Raw genomic sequence first — 22410 nt, forward strand, 5'->3', positions numbered from 1 at the left:
GTTATCTAGGCTGATTTCCTTCATTCAGCTCTAGCTTGGCTATTTAAAGCACTTGATTTGTGGATAGGGATGTCCTCCCCCCCACATTCTTAAGGAAAGAAAAAAAAATGAATAGAACAAAAGATTTACAGAGAGAGCAAAGAACACATGCATTCATAATATTAACAAGGAACCATTACTTAATAGTAAAAGTAAAACAGCTTAATAATAGTGGCTTGCAAACTGCATCTGACCCACAGATCTCATTTGTGAATGGATCCAGCCATGTGAACATTAAAGCTATATCTACCAGGCGCGTATGAGAATTCCCTGAAGCCTTTTTTTCATAACATTACTGTAACATGACGCTGCATCAAGAATGCGGTGCCTTAAGCGCTTCACTGTGACCCTGAGAGACTTTACAACTTAAAGCCCTTCCCTTGTTCTCCTACCTGCAAAACCCAGAGGCTGCTGGGAAAGAGAGCCAGGCTTTAAAATCTACTTTGGTCAAGCATTTCTTCTGAAAGAAACATACATTTTATTAAATTTAATGAATGGCTACCAATTAATTACACTGAAAGATTTAAAAGAAAAACTTATTTTCTTCAAAAATGACCATTCTCTGAAGATAACTTTTTAAAAAATATTTTATTAGTTATTGGTGGACCTTTATTTATTTTTATGTGATGGTAAGAATTGAACCCAGTGCCTCACACATGCTAGGCAAGTGCTCTACCACTGAGCCACAACTCCAGCCCCTGAAGATAACTTTTGGCAAGTTACAAAATTAGCATGTCAATAAAAGCAAACTTAATTCTTCTGTGTTCAAAGGTAGGTGTTGCTTGCAAACTACCTTTAGGAGGTTCAGGTTGTTAAAAGTGAAGAGAAAGACTTTTTCTTTAAGACAATAGCAGCAAGCATTCACATTACGACCAATACAGGAAAAAAATAATAATTCAAACAGATGCCCTTAAGCTATACTGAGCATGTAGAACACACTAATTACTCATATAATGTTCATTTACTTAACAATTTTTTGAATATCTACTTTGTGCTAAAATGACTAACAGATTATTGAACTGCTGAGAAGTCATCTAACCGACCACATTCAACTCTATATGTACTATTTAGCAATACTTACAATGGTTGTAATAATTGAAAACATTCCCCGGATAAATGGGACCTTAAAATTAAGCTAATTTTTCCACCTACAGTGTAACATCAAACCGAATGCAGAGCGAATATCAGAGAGCTTGAATATGTGAATAATCTAATTTTTCTAATGTTTCCCCAAGAGATTCAACATCTACAGTATCAGGATTCAAAGTCATAACACTGTGTAACTTCCCTCCTGCTGAGAAGTAACAAAGCCAGCATTTCTAGCTGTCCTGACAGGGGCAGAAGAATTAAGAAAAGCAGAGTCAGGTTTGGTTGCTATTCATTTCAGAAACTGTCACTGATGGAGCTCATCTGCATCTGTGGAGCCCTGCAATCTCTGCCCTGACCACTGGTAAGAGAGACCACTCCTTCCTTCTGCTCTAAAACACCCTCCAAGTCCTTCAGGGTAACACCTGCTCAGCTTCTGAGAAAGAGCCAAGTCTGTGTTCTAACACCTTTTGTGGAGACTCACCACTTATTCAGGATCTGCAGAGAGAAGGTAAGGAAATCAACATCCAGCAACTTGAATATCACCAGCCTCTAAGTCGAGTATGTACACTTCCAACTGCTCAACCTATATGCAAACTTGGGAACTTTCCTGCCTGTGAACAAAGGTATACGACCGAACAAAGGCTCCTCAGTTCTGCCCATGGCTAAGAGATGACATCTGTGGGAGTCCTAAGGTTATACAGAGAAAACGGAGGCTGGGGATGATTTGGCAGAAATCATTGCCAAGGCTCTTATGAAGGCAAATTCTGCATCCTCCAGTTATAGCTACATTACATGGTAGAATCACAGGAATATAAATGCACAAGTGGGCTGGGGTATAAAAAGAACCATTCTACAGCATGAATTCCAGTATTCTTCCAATGAAAAGCAAAAAGACCCAAGTGTAAAAAGATGCTAATGTTATTAAACAACATGGTCACTGCTATACAACTGGGGAAAGTGAGCGCAGGAAAATGACTGGATCCATACAGCACTAGTTTTATCTACGTTTATTTTATCAATGTTTAGAAATGCCACTAGTGAAAAGCTTTATAAAGTCTCTTAAACTGTGTGGAATAATATCTCACAATGTGTCCATTTAAATTTGAATTAAAGCGCGTAGACCATATATGTTCAAACAGCTCTTTCAAAGAAAAGGTAAGAATTCTCTTCTCTCTGAAGGGGCCTGGTGGATACACAGACAAATGTAAACATTGTCTGAGGAAATTGAACAGCTGACAGAGACTTACAGATCTTACAAAAGAGAGAATATTGTTGTAGAAAGATAGAAAAGGAGGTAAGTTATGGCTGATACAAGAACTACACAAGATTTTTGTGGCTTTTTATAGAACTCACATCTGGGCATACCCCATCCCAGAACAGTTTTATATTTCTGATAAAATGGCCCTATGTTGGCATTGCTTTCTATACTGTATTCTAATCATGCCCCCACGGGCTTGTGTAGATTAAGGCCAGGTCAACTTTTCTTAGAAACAGAAAATAAAAATTCAGTCATTAGAAAGAATTTTCATTTTTGTTTATTGCTTATAAATAAGATAAAAACATTTTAGGTGGATATCCACCATCCTTTTTTTTGTACTGCGTATTTAACCCAGGAGTGTATGACCACTAAGCTATATCCCCAGTCCTTTTTAAAAAATATTTTGAGGCAGGGCCTTGCTAAATTTCTAAGGTTAGCCTTGAAATTGTAATCCTCCTGCCTCAATCTCCCAAGTCTCTGGGATTATAGGCACCCAGCTTCTACCTCTTTTATATTTATTCTTTCATCAAACAATAATTTCAGAACAATAGAATTATCTATGCATAGCTGCTGGGAAGCAGGATTATAGCATTGGGAATATCTTTATAATCATTTTATCCCTTAGCATTAATTACTTTTCATTCACCATATGGATCATTCAATATATGAAATATTATTACAAAATGGACTTCAATGAGAAACCTGGTCTATTTTGAAGACTCTATAGAGACTTTAGACAGGATGAGTCAAAGGGGTACTTTGCACTACCATATGTGCTTAAGAGGACAAATCTTAAGAAGACCTTAAAAAAACCTTCTAGCTGGATATGGTGGCACATGCCTGTAACTAGCAACTCAGGAAGCAAAAGCAGGAGGATCGCAAGTTCAAAGCCAGCCTCAGCAACTTAGTGAGGGCCCTAAGCAGCTTAGTGAGACCCTGACTCAAAATAAAAAAATAAAAAGGGCTGAGGATGTGGTTCAGTGGTTAAAGCACCCCAGGGTTCAATCCCTGGTACCAAAAACAACAACAACAAAAAACCTTTCTAACTAGCATTGTGTCTGGTCAAGTGTATATAATGTTCAGTACAATTAAAAAAACAAACTTGCATGGAGTTTTGCAAGGCTTTTCCATACAGGCTGAGGGGTATGCCATGTTCATGAAGCACTGACCCCTCCCAGGGTTACCCACACAGCTGGCAGTGGGTCTACCCATTGCCCAACGCCTTGAGTTCCTTCACGTTAAGCTGGAGAGAAGAGTAGTGATGATGAAGAATTCGTAGGAATGCAACAAGAAAACAACATATTCGTGTCTGAGGTGTGTCCGAGAATACCAACATCACCGAGTTTCTGAATATCATGGCAAGGAAGAGCTGTCTGTAGTTGGTACAGTAACTGTATTTTTAGTATGTGAGAAAACCCTTTTGGGAGGTGGTTGCTTTAGGTTTTGACATGAACATGAACTTTGCAGACAGTAGTGTTGTCACAATGCCCAGAGTCCTGTAACTGCACAGGTTTCCTCCTCTTTCCTGAGAAAGGGGGTCAATGAAAAAGGAAGCATTCTTATATTCTTATATAAGAATATTCTTGATATTCTTATATCAAGGAGAGACAGGGCACCAGTGCCTGCTGGTGGTCACATTCACCCCTGTATTCCACGCTAATCACCACCATCCAACTTTACTACAGTCATTGCACTGTGGTGATCTCATACCCAAACAAAATTTGCTCAACTGAATATATCCTTAACCATCCACTGAGCTCACCCATTCACTCCTTTGTTTATTTGGCACATATTCATCCATTCATCCCAGTGCCTTCTATACCTCCAGGACTAGAATAAATACATAGCTCCTAGCACACAGTCAGCACTCAGGAGAAGAGGAAAGAAGGAAGGAAGGGAGAATAGGGTCTTTGGCACTCAACAAGTCTAGTCATGCTTGTGCTAATGTCCAAACATGATCAAGAAACACATGAAACTGCTCAGTGCATTCATAAATGTAGTTTGAGACATATCATGTACGTTAGCTAGATTTTCATGTAAAATAACATTAAGGAAATTTAAAGTTAAAATCTGAGCCGGTACAGTGGCCTGTGCCTGTAATCCCAGGGTTTCAGGAGGCTGGGTCATGGAAGATCAAGAGTTCAAAGCCAGCCTCAGCAACAGCAAGGTGGTAAACAACTCAGTGAGACCCTGTCTCTAAATAAAATACAAAATAGGGCTGGGGATGTGGCTCAGTGGCCGAGTGCTCTTTAATTCAATTCCCGGGACCCGCCACCTTCTGCAGAAAAAAATCTGAAGTCATCAACGCAACTAACTGTAAAATTAATCCTCTCTGGGAGTCTAGGATTAGATGGGCTGTTATGGTGTTAGGTTTTGACCCCAGCTCTCACTCTCCCTTCCTTAGAGAATGTGAGGGACAATAAAAATGAATGTGAATCTTAAGTGAAATATAACTACCTTGCTTTATACTTTTTAGGATGAAAATGTAGATTTCTTGTGCTTGAAAATATGAATCTTGAAGTCAAATCTATACGACAAAACAATTCAACAATGAAAACAACTAAACTGTGCAACTTTAAATAGTTCATTCGAGTTTTTCAACTATTCAAACAAACCTCAACTTTTTGGCTCTCTTAAAAATTTCAGTCGCCCACTGACCATGTCAATCTGGCCATTATCAACTAATAGGTCCAATATACAGCATTTTAAGAGGAAAAAAATGCCTAATTAGTAGTGTGTATGCTAAAAATACTGTGTATTTGGACACATATCTACACCCCACACATATACATGCAAACATATATACTTATCTATAAACTTAGCTAGCTCCTGGGTTCCATTCTTGTAGCTCTTGATAAGTAGAGGAGTTATAATCATATAAAAGATATTTATAGGCGCAAGAGTCTCTTAAAGTCTTTCAACATTGGACTGCTTTATGCAGTTGGGAGATGATGGTTTGGAGAGGGAGTAAAGAAGGAAATTCCAAAATGTGAATGGTATTTAAACCTCTTAAATTTCTTCTTCAAAGGAAGAGAAAAAGGATAAAATTATGTTTTCCCTATTCAACAAGATGGCATGCAGAAGGGCTATGGGCAGAAAAATAACTAAAAAGAGTATACAGACCCAGTGACTTGAGTCCTTTTCATGAAATATGTGGGTTCAAAAAAATCCAATAACCATAAAACAACCTTTTCTTTGATGCCGAACAAAAAACAAGCTTGAAATTTAGTGCTGCTGAGCAAGTGAATGAAAAATACAGATGTCTGTACCTTCAGTTCAACTCAGATTCGCCATCTGAACGGCCCCATGCTTAACTCTTTGTACGACTAAAAGTATCAAAGCATTTAGTTACCAGTAACAGTTGAAAGTAAAATGTAAAAATATTTTTTCCTCGTTAATAAATTCAACGAATTAGAAAATTCATCTGTGGCATATCCCTTTTCTTATCCTGTCTGAATTACAAAACTTAAAATAACACACAAAAGCCATTAGGTACATCTTTTCCTGGTGTAGTACTCCAGACTGATTTTTTAAAAATTAAGATATCGATCATTTTATTTAAAATGTAGGACCTTGACGCTATTTTCATTTTCCAAAGTCAGCTTATAATACCAGTTTCCCCAAAGGTCAAAAATAATATATTAAGGAAATACCACCTGCTACTTAGAGCTTGCACAGGAAATTTGCATTTCCACTTTGTAATGTATTATTTAGGGGGGGAGGAAATGACAGACTGCTTCATTATCCCAAGGCACAGAATCCCCAATAGCTGCAAAGCGGCAGAAAAATAGAAAGTCAGCCAGTGTCCATTTTCCTACTGAGTTTCATGGAAATTAAAAACTCAGTAGGCAAAGGCAAAAAGCATGTGATGAAAGGTGCCAGGCTCACTCCAAGCTCGCTCTCCTGTTCCCTTTCAGACCAGCCTTGCTGTCCAGCTCACTTGAGATGAGAGAGTGTTCTGGAAGGGCAGGTAAGAGCACATTTTTCAGTCTTTTGTAAACAGTCTCTGAAGATCAAGGTGGTGGTCATGGCTGTCCTCTTCAACCTGACTCCAAGAGCAAAGCAAAGCCATGGAGAATGCCTGTTCAAAGTTCAGCGGACCCTTTCTACAGTTTTATTTGCAAACCAAACAAGATTGACAGATGACTTCCTACTGTCCAGCCCACAGGAAAGGAGCATTCTGTTCAGATACAGAATAGACATTAAGAAACACAGCAGTCACCAAAAGCACCCCCTCTTAGAAGCAATCAACTCTCCTGGGGTTTAGCACATACTTCACTCTGCAAATAGTTTCCATCGTTTACCTTTTCTTCAGAGAATTCTCTCTCTCTCTCTTTCTTCTCAACCTTTTCCATCTTTCGAGGTTTCCCTCCCTCTGCAGTTCTTGTTAGTATAGAAAACCAACCTGCCATTTCCTGCCACAGATCCCATACTTGATGTGTATAAAACTTAAGTCACCAATGTCTGACACATTAGGAAAATGCATTTACTGGATCAATCATTGTATCTAGGCAAGGGCAAACCACCACTTTAAACAATTGTTTCTGGTGAGTTGACTGAATATTCTCCTCAAATTACATTTTCAGTTCAGTTTAGCTTAAAGTTGAGTAGAAATGGAGATTCCTTGAAGCACTTGGCATAAGGCACTTGAAATACTTGGGAGAACTGATGTGAAGTTTATTTTGTTATCTCTCTGTGTAAATTAGCTACGTAAATATACATCTCTTTTGAAAGACCAAATTGATAAAGATGGTTTCATTTTTCATAAATCAGGGTGAGACTTTAAAATTAGCAATATCTTCCCTTCATCTTGTGAAGACAAAATTTATTTAAATTTTGTGGGCATGATGTACTAGTATGAGCAAGAAAAACAAATCTCTGTTCTAAAACATCAAATATGTTAAGAACGCAACACTGAGATACAGAAACTATATATATATATATATATATATTTTTTTTTTCCTATCTTTTATAAACACAAGAAAACCTTCTATTGAGATAAACAGTTCAACAAACTATGGTCAGAGTACAACGCCAGTATTTTACCAGGAAGAGAGAAGAGTCTGAACAGAGAAAGGTAGAACTTGTCTGCACACCATCTAAACACCCATATAAAAACTTGGCCAACTCCCTGAATATTTTTATTCAGCTTCTGTAAGTCTGTTACGCACAGACTAAGTTAAAAAATGATTTTTAAGCTGGCCTCAGTGGCTCATCTATAATCCCAGTGACTTGGGAGGCTGAGACAGGAGGATCACAAGTTCAAGGCCAGCCTCAGCAATTTAGTCAGGCCCTGAGGAACTCAACAAGACCCTCAAAATTAAAAAAATAAAAATAAAAATAAAAAGAAAGAAAGAAAGACAGAAAGACAGAAAAGAAAAAAGAAAGAAAGAAAGAAAGAAAGAAAGAAAAAAGAAGGAAAGAAAGATTAAAAAAGGAAGAAAGAAAGAAAGAAAGAAAGAAAGAAAGAAAGAAAGAAAGAAAGAAAGAAAGAAAGAAAAAGAAATTAAAAGGATTGGGGATGTAGTCTCAGTGGTAAAGTGCCCCTGTGTTCAATCCCCAGTACCAAAATAAACAAATACATTTAGAAAATGATTTTTAAAATATTAGAAAATGAAAATCCCAAAATAAATGAAGAGGAATTGGACTATTTAGTTTGAAGAAGGTCAGGATATTTGTGACTGTGAGCTTCTTAGAGATATATATCTTTGACATATATATGTATATATACCTGTAGACCCTTACTACAGTTTTACTTGTAAACCAAACAAATTTGAAGACAGATTTTATATATCTATATTTATATATAACATATAGGAGACAGAATGAAGATTAATAAGCCTTTATCTTCTAGGAGAGCAAATCCGGAGAAATTTGTTTTAACCCAGTGAAAACATTTGGAAAGCCAAACACACGATACATCAAGATTCTGGCTTCTATTTCACTTTCAGCTTCTGATGAGCTGTGAGATCTCGGGCCAGTTTCTTGAACTCTCTGGGTTTCCATTTCCCCATTGTAAATGGAGATGGATGTCAAATCCTGCAATTCCATGAAACACGGCTGCCTGTCCCTGTCCCTGCCTTCTCCAAAATGAAGCTAATTACCAATTTTGTCTATAACCAGGTCACTTGAAAAAAGGACTTTCTTTTTCAGTCTGGTTTCTATATTTGGCAGGAAAGATGGACCCCAGCAGAGGCAGAACAAGGAACCAAAAGGCCCAGAGACAGAGGTAAAGCACCTTCTCACAAGGTTGTTATTCCTTCCCAGAGCCAGGCGTGGCCACAGAGGACAGCTCACAGGATAAAAAATTGGAAAACACTCTTGGATTTCCGAATGTGAAGGGAATAAACTCAGTTCCTGCAAAGATAGCAATTAACAGGCACCTGTGACCACCCTGCTCTGAGGAGAAAGGAGCCATCTTGTAAACAGCAATCCAGGGCTGGAACTCGGGCTGGTGTTAAGTTGTGCTTTTTAAATGAGTGATAAATCTCCTCCACACTTTACCAAAAAAAAAAAAAAAAGGAACATCCACAGTGCCTACCTAGGAGTCTTAGAGCAGTAAGATCCTGAATTCCTGCGCAGTGGACAAGGATCAACAGCTATTCTGAAGACTAAATGCAAGGACACTTTTCTTCCTTTGCATAGATAGGAGTGGTGGGGGGTGGGGTGGGGGGGCTGCTTCTGAAACTGGAGGCTGCATTTTTCTGGCCACATACCTCCCTCAGAGCCCAGTGTGTGTGTGTGTGTGTGTGTGGGAGACAGCTGAAGGAGAGTCTAGCTGAACATTTCATGTGACAATGGGGGCATTTCAGAGCTTCCTGCTGCTGCTGGTGATCTCACTAACCCTTCCTTTGTGATCTTGGCAGTTAATGAGACTGTAAACCAGCATCCAAGCTGATTGAAGGCAGGTTTAAAGGGCAAGAGAAAATGGTGGTTGTTTAATGATTCAACAACTTTTTACTGTTAAGCATTGACGTTGCTTTATTTTAATGTTGCAATCAATGTACACGCAGAATGAAAACCAGGGTTCAGGTGGAAGCAGAACTTTGGTCACACTGTTGTGCTTTGGGGGAAAAAGTGCTGCTATCACTTTAAGTGTCAGATTTGCAATTTGCCTTGAAAGCCCCACACTGTCCTACTCTCCCCACCTCCCACGAATTAATCCTATAGAGACAAAGTTAAACACATAATTTGTAAAACTATTGAGAAGTAAACTTCTCATCCACAGTAACTGAAGTAGTTGCCAAATGCAGATAAATCTTCAGCCCTGAGTAGGAAGCCCCACACTGTTTTGAAACAATTGCTAGACTTTGCTCCTGTTGAAAGGAATTGAATGCTGTTCACTCTCACTTCAGGCTTTTAGAGGCAAAGGGAACACTTTTTCAAAAATCAGCGCTTCCCTAATAAGCACAGTGATTTAGGGGAGATTTTGATTGTCTTGGGTTGGTATTCCTGAGAACAGAATAATTTATTTTGCTCTAAGCAAGTGTGTAACAAGAATAGAGGCCGTGTTGATAAGAGATCCCGGGAGTTGGTAATATATTATCCTCTGTAATTTCTTCCCAAAATAGACTTAATGGAAAGAGGATGCATAATATACCCCTTCTCAAAGGAAGCATTCCCCAATACAACAGAAGCAGTCATTCTAAAAACAGCTTTATGGCCCTTTAGTCAATAGCTCTATTTTCTCCCCTTTCCTAGCTTCCTTCCTTCTGCTCTGTAAGGACCTGGGGGGTGTGTGGGTGCGGGGGGGGGGGGGGGGAGCGCACAGTCACATCTTGGCGTACACAACTGAAAATGCCCCTGAGATCTGCATCCTCCTTCGGAGGTCTGCAAGACGACTGGAAATTTAATATGAAGAACCACGAAACCCCCTCCGTTTCCCTCAGTTCATGGAGCAATTCCAGAGTGCCTGCTATGTTTGAAGCCCCATGTAAGACACAAAGACAAGTGAGGAACGAGGTTCACATGAAATGTGATGAGTGGCAAGCAGATCACATCCCTAAAGATGGAGATGACAGCAGCAGTAGAATTCAAGTGCGGGTGGCCACATTGCCAGTCCTCAAGCCTAATCACACAGCAGAGCTATAGGTCCTTAATTTCTAAGACCCTGGAAGTGAAATTTCCTCATTAAGAAGTTTTCCTAGGGCTGGGGCTGTGATCAGTGGGAAAGTGCTCATGTAGCACGTGGGAGGCCCTGGGTTCGATCCTCAGCAGCACATAAAAATAAAACAAAGGTATCATGTTTACCTACAACTAAAAAATGTGTGTACATATGCATATTATATATACATATGCATTAGAGAGAGAGAGAGAGAGAGAGAGAGAGAGAGAGAGAGAGAGGTTTCCTATCTATATTCACAAACTAGAAGAACATTTCTTCTTGTTCAGGGCCAGCCAAATCTTTATTAGAATAGAAGCAGTTCAAATGTTGATTTGGGTGTCAATTTTTTTCTTCACATAGGGGACATGTTTTACGATGAGGGAACAAAAGGTATGAATGGTGGCTCAGATTCTCAGAGAGGCTAATAAAAACAGACCACCTGAAATGTAGCACATTTACTCTACAAGTTGTAGAAAAAATATATTTCTGATGGCTTCATAAATAACTAAAATGGTTAAACAAAGGTTTACATGAAATATTTTTAAAATTCATCTTGGAATTTGGCATTTGAGGAATACCAGAGTTTAATAAAAGACAGTAGATGGAAACTTTTAAGGAGGGTCTGAATGGAAGCTTCTGGGCATTTTCAAGGGCTGAAGATAAATGGCATTCTTTCTTTATTCTGTTAAATTTTACCTCAAAACATATGGTCTCTCTCTTCTCAGATACATTTACTGCCAGGGCCACTATAGAAACATGATAAAATGGTAGAAGAGGCATGGAAAAAAAATGGGAAGACATGCCTGAAAGACCTGGAAAAAACTAGAAAAGAGAAAGAAAGAGAGAATCAATTGGATACTTGTATGTATAAAAATACGTGCAGGAATAAAATGTGGTGGGGGGGGGGTGTAAAGGCAGGATGAACCTCTGAAGCACACGGCACTCTCTTCTAGTACACAGTGAATACTCTCCACCAAAGACCTCACAATTACTGTCTGAGTAACTTCAGCCACTCGGTGGTGAGTGCATTATGCGTATGGGTGTTGTGATAGACTGAGGAGACTGCAGAAGGCAACTGGGAATTTGCAACTCTAGAGAGCATTTGCAAAATTTAAGTTCCTGTTCTATATCTAATTCACAGCCCAGAGAAACTGTAGACTCTCTTCAGATACAGGGGTGGGGGAGATTAAAAACAGGTCAGATTAAGCAATATGAAAAAAATGATTTTATATTTTAATTGAAGTTGGTTCATTTAAAAACCCACTTCTGTAACATGAAGGAGAGTAGCACATCAGAAAACTTCCACTGCCCTGAATAAATGGAGGCCACTATGAGAAATTTAAGTTAAGAACAAATAGCATCCTTCCCAAGACAGGCTGGGGTGGCATCTGAGAATGGCTTTCTGAGGAGGAGTGATACATCTGGGCACCTCTGATTAGATAGACATTCTCTAGAGCTCCTATTCAAAGTCATACAGTAGCATTGATATTGGTGTCCTAACATTATTCTGGGCTCCCACTGAGTACAGAGACCTACATTAGCCTACGTTATTCACTAAGCTAGTCAGGGAGTCAATCCTCAGCCTTATAATAGATCTTGTTTGACTGGTCAAGTGCTATAGCTGGCAAGGGGAGCCTATTGCTCAATCAGTACATTCTCCAGAATCCAGGAGTGGATGCTGGGCTGTGTGTAATGCAGGGAAACCCAAAGTGGGGGATGAGCATCTTTTGACCAATCCCCCACCACAGTCATTATATATTATATAAATGATAAAAACAGAGCTGCTCTGGTGGGATGGGAAAGGACCCAGAACCTTCTCCTTTTGCTAGTCCCTGAGGAGCTTTCTTTACAAATGTCCAGAGACTTTTTTTCCTTTTCTTTTATTTGACTGGGCCCAAGTTAACCAATTAGGTCAGCAAGAGTGGCAAGCCACCTTTCTTTGGGGTATGCCAATTAGTGGGGATAGACAGTTCCATCTCATTTCCAGCTGAAGAAATCAGGGAAACAGTCCTGCAAGTCAATTTCCCCAGGTCATGTGGTTAGGAGCAGAACTGGACCTAACATACACATTTTCAACAGATCCTTTTCATTGTGTGTTCCCTCCTCTTTTCTCAAGAGTTTTCTATTATATTTTAGTATGCCCTTGATGTTTTTGAGGACTTGGCAAACCCCCAAATTCACAGTCTCTAAATTTGGGAATCCAGGAAATATTTTGCTCCAGTTTGGAGGTTTCCTCTGAAACTGTATTACTACCCAGAGGCAAGGGTTTCCTGCACACATCGCCATACCGCGAGCTAACTCCATTTCCACATCTACCCAGCCTCTTGCTTGGTGGCTGTGTTCCCAAGGAAATTTTTAAAAAAACCTTGAAGAGAGTTACTATATAATCTCAAATTAGTTAACAATGAAGCTGGGTCATAAACCAGATGATTTTCTCCTGGATACCAGCTTCCAGAAGCCAGAATTCAACTCCATGCTTGAGACAAATAAGAAATAACTAAATGCCATGGATCCTGGGTCCATCTTTGGCCATTGAAACCTGGTTGCCCAGGGCTCATTGTACTATCTGCAAGCAGCCTTGCGTCTTGTGGACAGAGGGAAAATAGCACAATAGTAATTAGGCCACAAATAAATAGACAGCAGATCTGCACGTTACCTGATTAAAAATAATTTTTTGCTACATTTTGCCATTTACATACACATTTTACCACTTATTTCGTTCTGTGGTATGTCTTTCAGTGGTACTGATGGATGAAGATACCTTCAACCTCATCAGTTTAACAGTAAATAATTTGCTACCTTTCACCCACTTCTCTTTCTACCTTCCAGAGTTGGGAAGAATAGCAAATTTATATAAATGTTTATGAATTACTGGATTATCCTTTGAAGTAACATTAAATTTCTACTTCTTAAATTTTATTTCATTGGTAAAAATCTGCTCTTGAAATACCTGTCCTTCTTACTAAGGCACCTCTCAGGTAGCCAGCTTATTAACTCTTGCTTATACGGTTTGGGGTTAACTGACTACAGGTGCTGTATGCTGCAATTCTGCTTAAGGGCCCTCTGAAGTCATCCATTCTTGTGACAATCAGATTAGGAGCAGAATCAGGAGGTGGGTCAGCATATATTTGGGCTTCCATTAGGATGGCTACCATATTTTTATTAGATATCTTGACTGATTCACATTTGCCTTCTTTTGAATCAAGAGCTCATTAGTGCTATGTTTTATGTATCATTCAACAAGCTCTCCAAAATGCCTACCCCATTTATTAGGATGAGTAGTGAAGACCGGCTATTGTTCTCTGGGTATCAGTCTAAAATTTTTTTATAGTGTTTTCTATCTTCCAACTTTGGCATTTAGCAAATCTATGTTGAATAATGTTTCCAAAGGGATGTGGCTGCAAAATCTGTAAGGTGTGCTAAACATTCTTATCTGGTATGTCACCCATCTCCTGTAGAAAATTCTATGAGATGAGTAGAGACTGGCTAGACCTCCCTGCAGCACCCTTTTATTTTAATCTTGCTGAGATTTACTCAAGTGGTACCCTTCTCTTCTCTCTTGTACAGACTTTTGTCTTCTTTCTCTTTTTAATATCCTAACGTGTTTTGAAAGTTACCGTCAACGCACCAGTAGGTATCTTCTTCTCTACAGCATCATTGACCTTACTCCTAAAAATAGGAACTACTACCAGGAAATAGGTACAAACTACCTTCTCTTTTCAACTCTGTTGCCCTCATAGGAACACCCCTGGTAGAACATTATAAGGTTACATTCAGATATCATCCACAAGATAGTGTTCAGTCTTCAGCCGCCTGGAATTTGTCAACACTTTGATTTTGATCTTCTCCACATGGTGAATTTTGTTTCAAGTTTGAGGAAAAAAAAATGTGTTCAGATGTTTTTGAAGTATAAGATGAAAATTACATTGCTAATGTTTTAAAGGCCATTTTCTTATTCATATCATTATTGCATACAGATCAGTTAATTTAAAAAAAAATTTTTTTTAAGTTTTCCAAGTGTCCAGAATAAGAGCATGTGTAAACAAACTAGTGAGGTATTTCCAAGGTTCTAAACTCATTAGCTGCCACCAATTTTTTTTTTTTTTTTTTTTTTTTTTTTTTTTACCAGTACTGCTTATGTTATGTTTCACCCTACCAACCAAGCTTGGCCTCTCTTTGTTAGTTCTCATATCACAGAATTAAATGGACATCTGATTTCCCTCCAGAATGATACCACCTTTAGTTCATCTGCAAATACTGACAGGTATTCTTATAAAAAATGGAGCCCAAAAGTAGTGAGAGAAGAGAGAGAAACTTACTCCAAATCATTTGGACCCATTTCCTCATTTTGCTGAGACTAGGAAGGACATTTTGTAGCACTCAGAAGGAGACTTCACAAGCATCACATCTAAGGTCGCTTGCAGAGATAAGAGTTTGAGTAAATTATTCATAAAATCCACATTTAAAAATCTCCCCTGAGTGTGCAGAGAGGATGCTTTCGTTTCATTGATCAAAACTGGATGTTTTCTCTGATTAAAGTTCTGGGTAACTACTCCCTTTCAAAACTTACTGAAAGCTTATCTCTCAATGTTTTATTATGTGCAAACACTTCAAGACTTGAATTAGATACTGAAGAGGCACACAAAAGTAATTCTTATCTTCTCTAAGAAGCTTAAAGTTCCTTTAGCGAGAAAAGAGGAATGTCTAATAAACGATTGAATATACAAACGAAGAAGGGCCAAATCTATAAATTTAGGTTGTTTACCTCCAGGGCTGCACATTCAGGAAGCCTCCAGCCCTCTTCCCTCCCTGTTGCTCTCTCCCCTGCCCTATCTAGGCTACATCTTTTTCTCAACTCCTTTTCTGCCTGTCCCTATTTTATAAGTTGGGTCTCTTAGTGACATTTACAGACAACTGTTTATAATACCACTCTCCTCTCGTTCATGGAAAAAAAAGAAAAAAAACTGTGATGAGCTGTATCTGCCTATTTGGTTGATTCATTCACTCATCCCTCCCACGCTCATTCATCCCACAAATGCCATCTTACAAAGCACTGCGCCAGGCAGCATGAAGGGATCAGATCCACATTCTGCCCCAGTTTTGCCTCTCTGAGAAAAAAAGATCCAGCTTTTGTTCTTTGCTTTTACAAGAGCTATCCAACACCCATTTCTAGGGATACCTGCTGCCTTCCATGCTGGGCGGGGTTTCTCAACATTCTCAAGGCTTCAGTGGTAGGACCTTAGGGTCTGCAATTCTCAGATAATTCCATCAGCCTTCTCTTTCTTCTTTTCACTTCTCTCTACTCCCTCCCTGCATGACCACTTAGTGCCCCCAGGGCTCAGCCAGGGGCTCCTCTCTCTCCTTTTCCTTCTCTACACACATTCCCTTAGTGTGTACCCACATGGATTCAATTAGCACCTACACACAGATGAGCCCCAGATTCCTATCTCCAGCCCTGACCTCTCATTCTCAATCCAGTCCCATATTTCTCAGTGTCTAGAAAATATATGGACTAGATATTTCACTGCCATCTACAACAAACATGTCAGAAACAGATTTTATTATGCCTCCCTACAAAGGCTGCCTCTGCTGGGCCCCTCCCCAGGAGCAGCACAAGCTCTAGTGCCTCTATTCCAGAGTCTGTTTTCACCAGCCTCCCCTTCCACGGAGTGTCCCTGGTTCTGTGCACACTCCCCTCCAGTATTCTATTATGACCTACTAGCTCTTTTTCTCTATTATTTTCTCAGACTCCAGTTTCTACCACGATCTCTACAAAGAACTATTCTAGATATTAATTGCCTCCAAGTCAAATATGAATACACACACACACACACACACACACACACATACACATTAATACATAGGAAGATAATAAATAGAAAAAATTTCTGGGGGTATCCTACTCCTCCTAAGACAAATCAACAATAGTTCCTGTCCCATGCTTTTTTTTGTGTGTGTGATTTTTAGAGCATAAAGAAATGCTTCAAGCTGGAGCTATGTGAATATTTATTAGGTTTTTCTATTTATTTAACTTAACAGTTGTTTTATTGTTATGTGTTGTTTTATTGAGGTACTGGCCTCAACAGGCACATTGAGAAATAAATGAAGACAAAAATGCAGACAAGGTAAATTTAATGGCATTCCAAGCATATCCATCAAAAGACCCATCTGTATTCCAGTACATCATGCTGTCAGGAAATTATGCCTATGACTTATCTTTAAGTTTCCTCTTTCTTAATTTCCATTCGTTTTTATGCTGTTCTTGTCTTGCATTAAAGGAGTCTTAGAGCTCCTTGAGATGAATTTAAGAAAACCTACCAGTTACTGGACATGGGAACGAGCTGGTTGAGACTTGTGGCTTCACTGATCACCATCACTGACTTGGTAGAGCCCTGGAAAATGCACAGAGCCCACAATCCCCATTGTTCTTTGTAGGATTTGTCCCAATTTGTGAGCTTGTATAAAAGGACCTTCTTCTCTGTTAAGAAGAGAGAACCTCACTCCTTACTAAACTGTCACTTCTTGTGAAAATTACCAGTGTGTGGAGTATCTAGGTCTCCTGGATTACCCCTTCTATTACCTTGGCCTAGGTCACTTAGATGCTCATCTAAATCATCTCCAGAAGCCTGGAGGGGCAAAAGACACTGACACAAATTACCTACATTTTTAAAAATTTGCCATTAACAAGAATCTGTTATTAGAAAGTAGAAATCTTTAGCAAAGTCTATTTGGCATAATTCCCAAATGTTCAAGTTTAAACATAGAAAAAGAGTAAACACATACACACACACACGTCAGTTAAGGCAGGTATTCAAAAGTGCATTCAAAGCAACAACTAGAAATGATAGAAGTAATTGGAGCCCATCTGAAGCAGGGAATACAATTTATTTACAAACTGCTTGGAAGATAACATATACAGGAAAAGGAGAAGGCTAGAGGAATGAGAAAGCAAGGTTGACTTGAGATGGCACAGAAGGGACATGGGTAGTGAATACATTTTGAGCATCTGTTTTAAGAAATTAAATCATATCAGAGCCAACACTGTGATTTTTTTCAAAAAGGATAATCCCTGTACAAGGGCACTTGAGATTGAGACTACTCTCTACTCACTAAGGTACTCACCCACACATGGCTCTTTGACTGTCTGGTGGGTGCCTTTGTCAACTTTGCATCAGTTGTCAGAGGATGGCAGAAAAACTGCATCCCAGGATGCAGACTTAAGTTGGGAGCCTAAGGATGAGTAACTCAGTGTTTTGCTATAATCTGAAGGCTCTCTGAATAGGTTCCTATACTGGAGAGAGCCGTAAATAAATGTCATGACTCCTGAGAGCAGATCTAGTGACAAGACACAATCATGGAAACATTTTATAAGGTGTATTGGGGTGGCATGGGTAAAGAGAATCATTTCAGATTCTCAACACTGGGTTCAATCCTAGGCTCCATAACTAATAGGAAAGAGTGTCTGCATGTGGAGAAGAGTCACAAAGAGGAAAGAAGAAAGGGAACCAATATCTACTAGAGCATTGACTGCCTGCCAGGAACATTACATGCATCATCAATCCTGGTAAAGACCCCTTGAGAGAGGTCTCATAAACCCCACCTGACAGATGAGGAAACTCAAGTTCAGAGAAGTTAGGAGATGTGCCTGGGGTCAAACAGCTAGTGAGTAACGTGGCCCAGATTCAAACCCAGGTCTAACTACAAAGCCCATATTCTTTCAATTATACCATGCTGCTTATTAAAAGGCTGAATAATACGCCTTATGAGAAAAAGTTAAAGGAAGTTCTGTAACTCATGCTTGACAAAAAAAGACTGAAAAGTGATATAATGTTTTTGAAGTATTGTCTAGGAAGGATTAACCTCAAGGATGGTAACCAGCTGTTTTGAAACTTGACTGGAGTGAGTGGCTAAGGAACACTGGGGAATCTTCTTCCTACACAGAAGTCAAGATGAGTGGCCTGGAAGAGAAGAAAAGTTTGAATACATGGAGAAAAGCACTAAGGAAGTTGACCAGAGGAGAGGTAGAGGGAGAAAATGGCCTTAGGATGGCCCGCCAAAACAGCCCAAATGGCATAAGGGACGAGGGAACAGAAGAAATGTTGGATGAGGAAATACATAGAAAATGAGAATCATAATTATAAATAATTAATAAAAGCACTTTTGATGATGTCTAGTGCAACTACGTTTGTGGCACAAAATCCTATAGCGTCTCCTTCTCTGAAGATATTTTCAAGCAGTATAGATTTTTATCTGAATGCAAGAATGTAAGTGTGGTCCTGTCGCAAAGCAGGAGTAAGTGCTAAATGACCACTTTAGGGGTTTCTGGAATCCTCAAAACAGCTTATGTTTTTACTTTAAATAGGTTTAATAAAGTTCTCATTCTAAAAACTCTACTGCTCCATTTAATTCTTATTCCTCCATACATTAGGCATTATCATGCTGTGACCATCTACATTTTACACTTGTGAAAACTGTGGCCCAAAGAGGCTAAGGGAGTTATCCAGTTAATAACAGACAGAGCTAAGACTTGACATTAAATCCTTGAACGGATTCCAAATCCAGGATTCTTTCCAGAACCTTGGACTGTATTTTCAAACACACTGTGAGGGCTGGCTATCCGTCAACCGTACCACCTCGGGTTGCTCCTTTAACTTCCACGTGAATCACTTAACTCTAGAGATTGCTTGCATGGGTGGCAGAAGAACTGCTCAATAAAACTGAAAATAGTTCAGAGTAGCAGAACAATAAAGAGGACCCACGTAGGTAGGGCACCCATGCCACTCTCCAGACACATCCATAAGACTAGTTTCATAATGGCTCTGGACAGAGCGGGAAGCAATGTCTAAAAGCTTTTGTTCTTTATTTTTCTGAAGCCCACTAGGAAGACTGCTTCCAGAGAACATTCTTTCCTTCATTTGTTTATTCATTCATTTATTCAAATTTAAAACAGATGAGGTCACAATGTTTGGTCTATTTTCGCTGCACTAAAAAATTTTAAAGCAGTGCACCCTATGGAGAAATAAATGCTGGAATATAAGAAACATATCAAGTTTAACATTTAAAAACGACATTTTAAATTGATTAGCTTCACAAAATCATAGCATAAGGGAAAGCAATTTTTATATTTATCATTGGCTTTAAGAATCATTTTGTAACTCTTGGATGTTTGGGGATTGTAAAGAGAATATACACAGAAAACTAATGGGATGGAAGTACAGCTATAGATAATAAATTTTCAGGAAGTACAATATTTAAATCAGGGATCACCATTCTCAAGCCTGGACACCAAAGCTTCCATCGAATATAAGTGTCATGCCCAGATGCACAGAGAGCAGCCTTGAGTAAAGAGATGCCTCTGTAATAGCCTCATTCCTGTTTGGTCATGCTTGTAAAACAATTTCAAGCATGAAATTGTTAATAAACATACAGCTAAATGTGGTGAATCCCAAATCTAGAAGATTCAACAATACTGAACCTTTACCATCGTATATCGTAACTGCCACACAGATGTCCTGGATCTGTGTATATACTGAGTGGCAGGGGTAGCATACAGTATAAGGGATCCCTAGCAGCTCAAAAATGATGAGAAAGACTAAGAAGGGTTGCCTGTCATTAATGGAAAGTCAGATGAACAAGTCCTGATTCAGGGGCTTGGCCCTAGGGATAAGCAGTGTTCATGGAACTGACCATGTTAAGGGAGCAGGAGAGACAGACAGCTGAGAGCTTCTGACCCAGCCCTGCTTCCTGCATCCTAATCTTGCTGTCACTGCACAGCTTTCCTTGGAGCTCTGCCAAGCAATGTGCCAGCAGAGAAGCTGCTCTGTTGAGCAGAGGATGTGGACGCTAACTCCCCTCTCACCTGCTTCCGGGGAAGGCTGAAAGCATATGAAGGTTTTCAGAAGCCTGATCCTCCCAACAACCAGCCCCATTATTAAGCAATCCTTTTGTCTCAGAATTAACTTTAACATCAAGTGATAGAGATGGTACATCTGGTATCTCAACCTTTGAATATCAGTTTTTCTACAACAAAACCCAGCTCCTCCCTGCACCCAACCCTTGAGCCCAGAGCCATCTTCATCTTCTAACCTTGCTTGTACCTTTTGTGGTGTGTGTTGCTTGGCACTGAACCCAGGGCCTTGTGCATGCCAGGAGTGAGCTCTACCACTTAGCTACTTCCCCATTGCTTTTATCTTAAATGCTGTAATATAAATCATCACAATATTCCAGGTGAGCTGGATATACAGACTGTTGTTTTGAAATAGTTATGTTTATATTAGTTATATATCCATTTTGATGACCACAGAAGGTTCTATGTATGCTTGAATTCGTATTTCCCAATGCTGTTTCTCACGAGGATCTCTTCCCCTGTGGCAGAATGTGGAAGTTCCTATGAGGAACGGAAGGCGAGTGGCAGATGGGAAAACCAGCCCTCTTTACTACCAGCATTTGGTGACTACTAATTGTTATTTCTTAGTCTACACAGTTCAAACACTTTGCCCTTTGAAATCTGTTGACTCTTGAAACAAAGGGTACGTAGCTCCCCCTTTTTTAAGGCAAAAGGAAACATGTAAGAACCAAAAGAAAACCATGGAGGTGTGTATTTCAGTTTAGGTTGGACAGAACTGCAGGAACTAATAAGGAGCTTTTTTAAGAAAGGGAGGGGCAGGGAGGAAACTCTAAAAAGTGACACAGGATCCAGCAATTCAATACGCAAAATTCCTACCTAAAGATATCCATGAAAAATCAGAGACCTCTGAAAATGAAGAGACAGAAATTGCATGCAGTAGCAAAGGGAAAATGGCAAGGTCTTTTATAGAATTACCCAAAACATGCAGCTATGTTCATGATTAAAGATGTATAATATCTTAATCTATAAAATCAGGACAAAAAGCAGTTATCTTACAGGTGTGAGTCTTGGTAAGATGAGAAGATTTTTAAGTATGTACAAAAGAGTGAACACACGGCCTTTGTCAGAGGTAACTACTTTTCAGTCATATAAAGACCTGGAAAAAGCATCTGTCCCTGGTGTCAGGGACTTGCTTGTGGTAATGGCCAGACAATGACCAAATGAAGAGACTGAGCAGAATTCTCTTCCTCCCATTGGAAGCAGGGAAAGAAGCTCAGTTTCAACTCTGGTGGAACATTTTCCAGACTACCGCTGAGCACAACTGAGTGTAGGAATCATCTGGAACACAGAGGGTTGGTCCCTACTGCTCTTTTCTTGGCTCCGCTAAGGTCTCTTTTTCTACTGTGCCCTTTCTGACTCCTTTCTTCTTCTTTATCTCTTTTCAACATATCTATTCTCTTTTGTACTACTAGCTTTATTTACCACTTTTTATCTTAGCAAAAGTGTTCATTCTATACTTTTAACACCCAACACTACATGTGTGCAGCAATCTCATATCAAAGGGTCTCATGGGCCAGATGGGCTGACCACAAGGCATCAAGGATGTCAGTGGGGAGAACTGAGTCACTGAGGTGCAAATGCACGTGGAGGATGGCGCTTTCCTGAACAGAGAGAGCATGTGTCCCTCCCATACATTTAAAGCTAATATCTTGGTCCTATAAGCAGCATGTAAAATTTTGTTGAGCAGATTTACAAACTTAGGATTATCATGACTATATAGACAAAAGGGAGGCAGGACATGAGTCTTGAAGCATGATGACTTATTAAATTAGGTTGGAGACCAGATTCTTCTCCATCTTTTTTGGGGGGGAGAGGGGTTGTTTTATAAAGACTCATTCAGATATCATCTTCTTCCTATTTCTCCATGGTTAGGCAACAATCATAATATCACTACCTTCAGATATTTTTTATTCTTATGCTAACCTGAGAGAACATGAAACTTTTTGAACTTGTCTTTCATGAGTGCAAAATTCAAAATATGCCTGTAAAAAGATTAAACAGAAAATTATGGAC

The sequence above is a fragment of the Urocitellus parryii genome, chromosome 5, assembly GCF_045843805.1.
Source record: "Urocitellus parryii isolate mUroPar1 chromosome 5, mUroPar1.hap1, whole genome shotgun sequence".
In the NCBI taxonomy this organism is placed as follows: domain Eukaryota; kingdom Metazoa; phylum Chordata; class Mammalia; order Rodentia; family Sciuridae; genus Urocitellus; species Urocitellus parryii.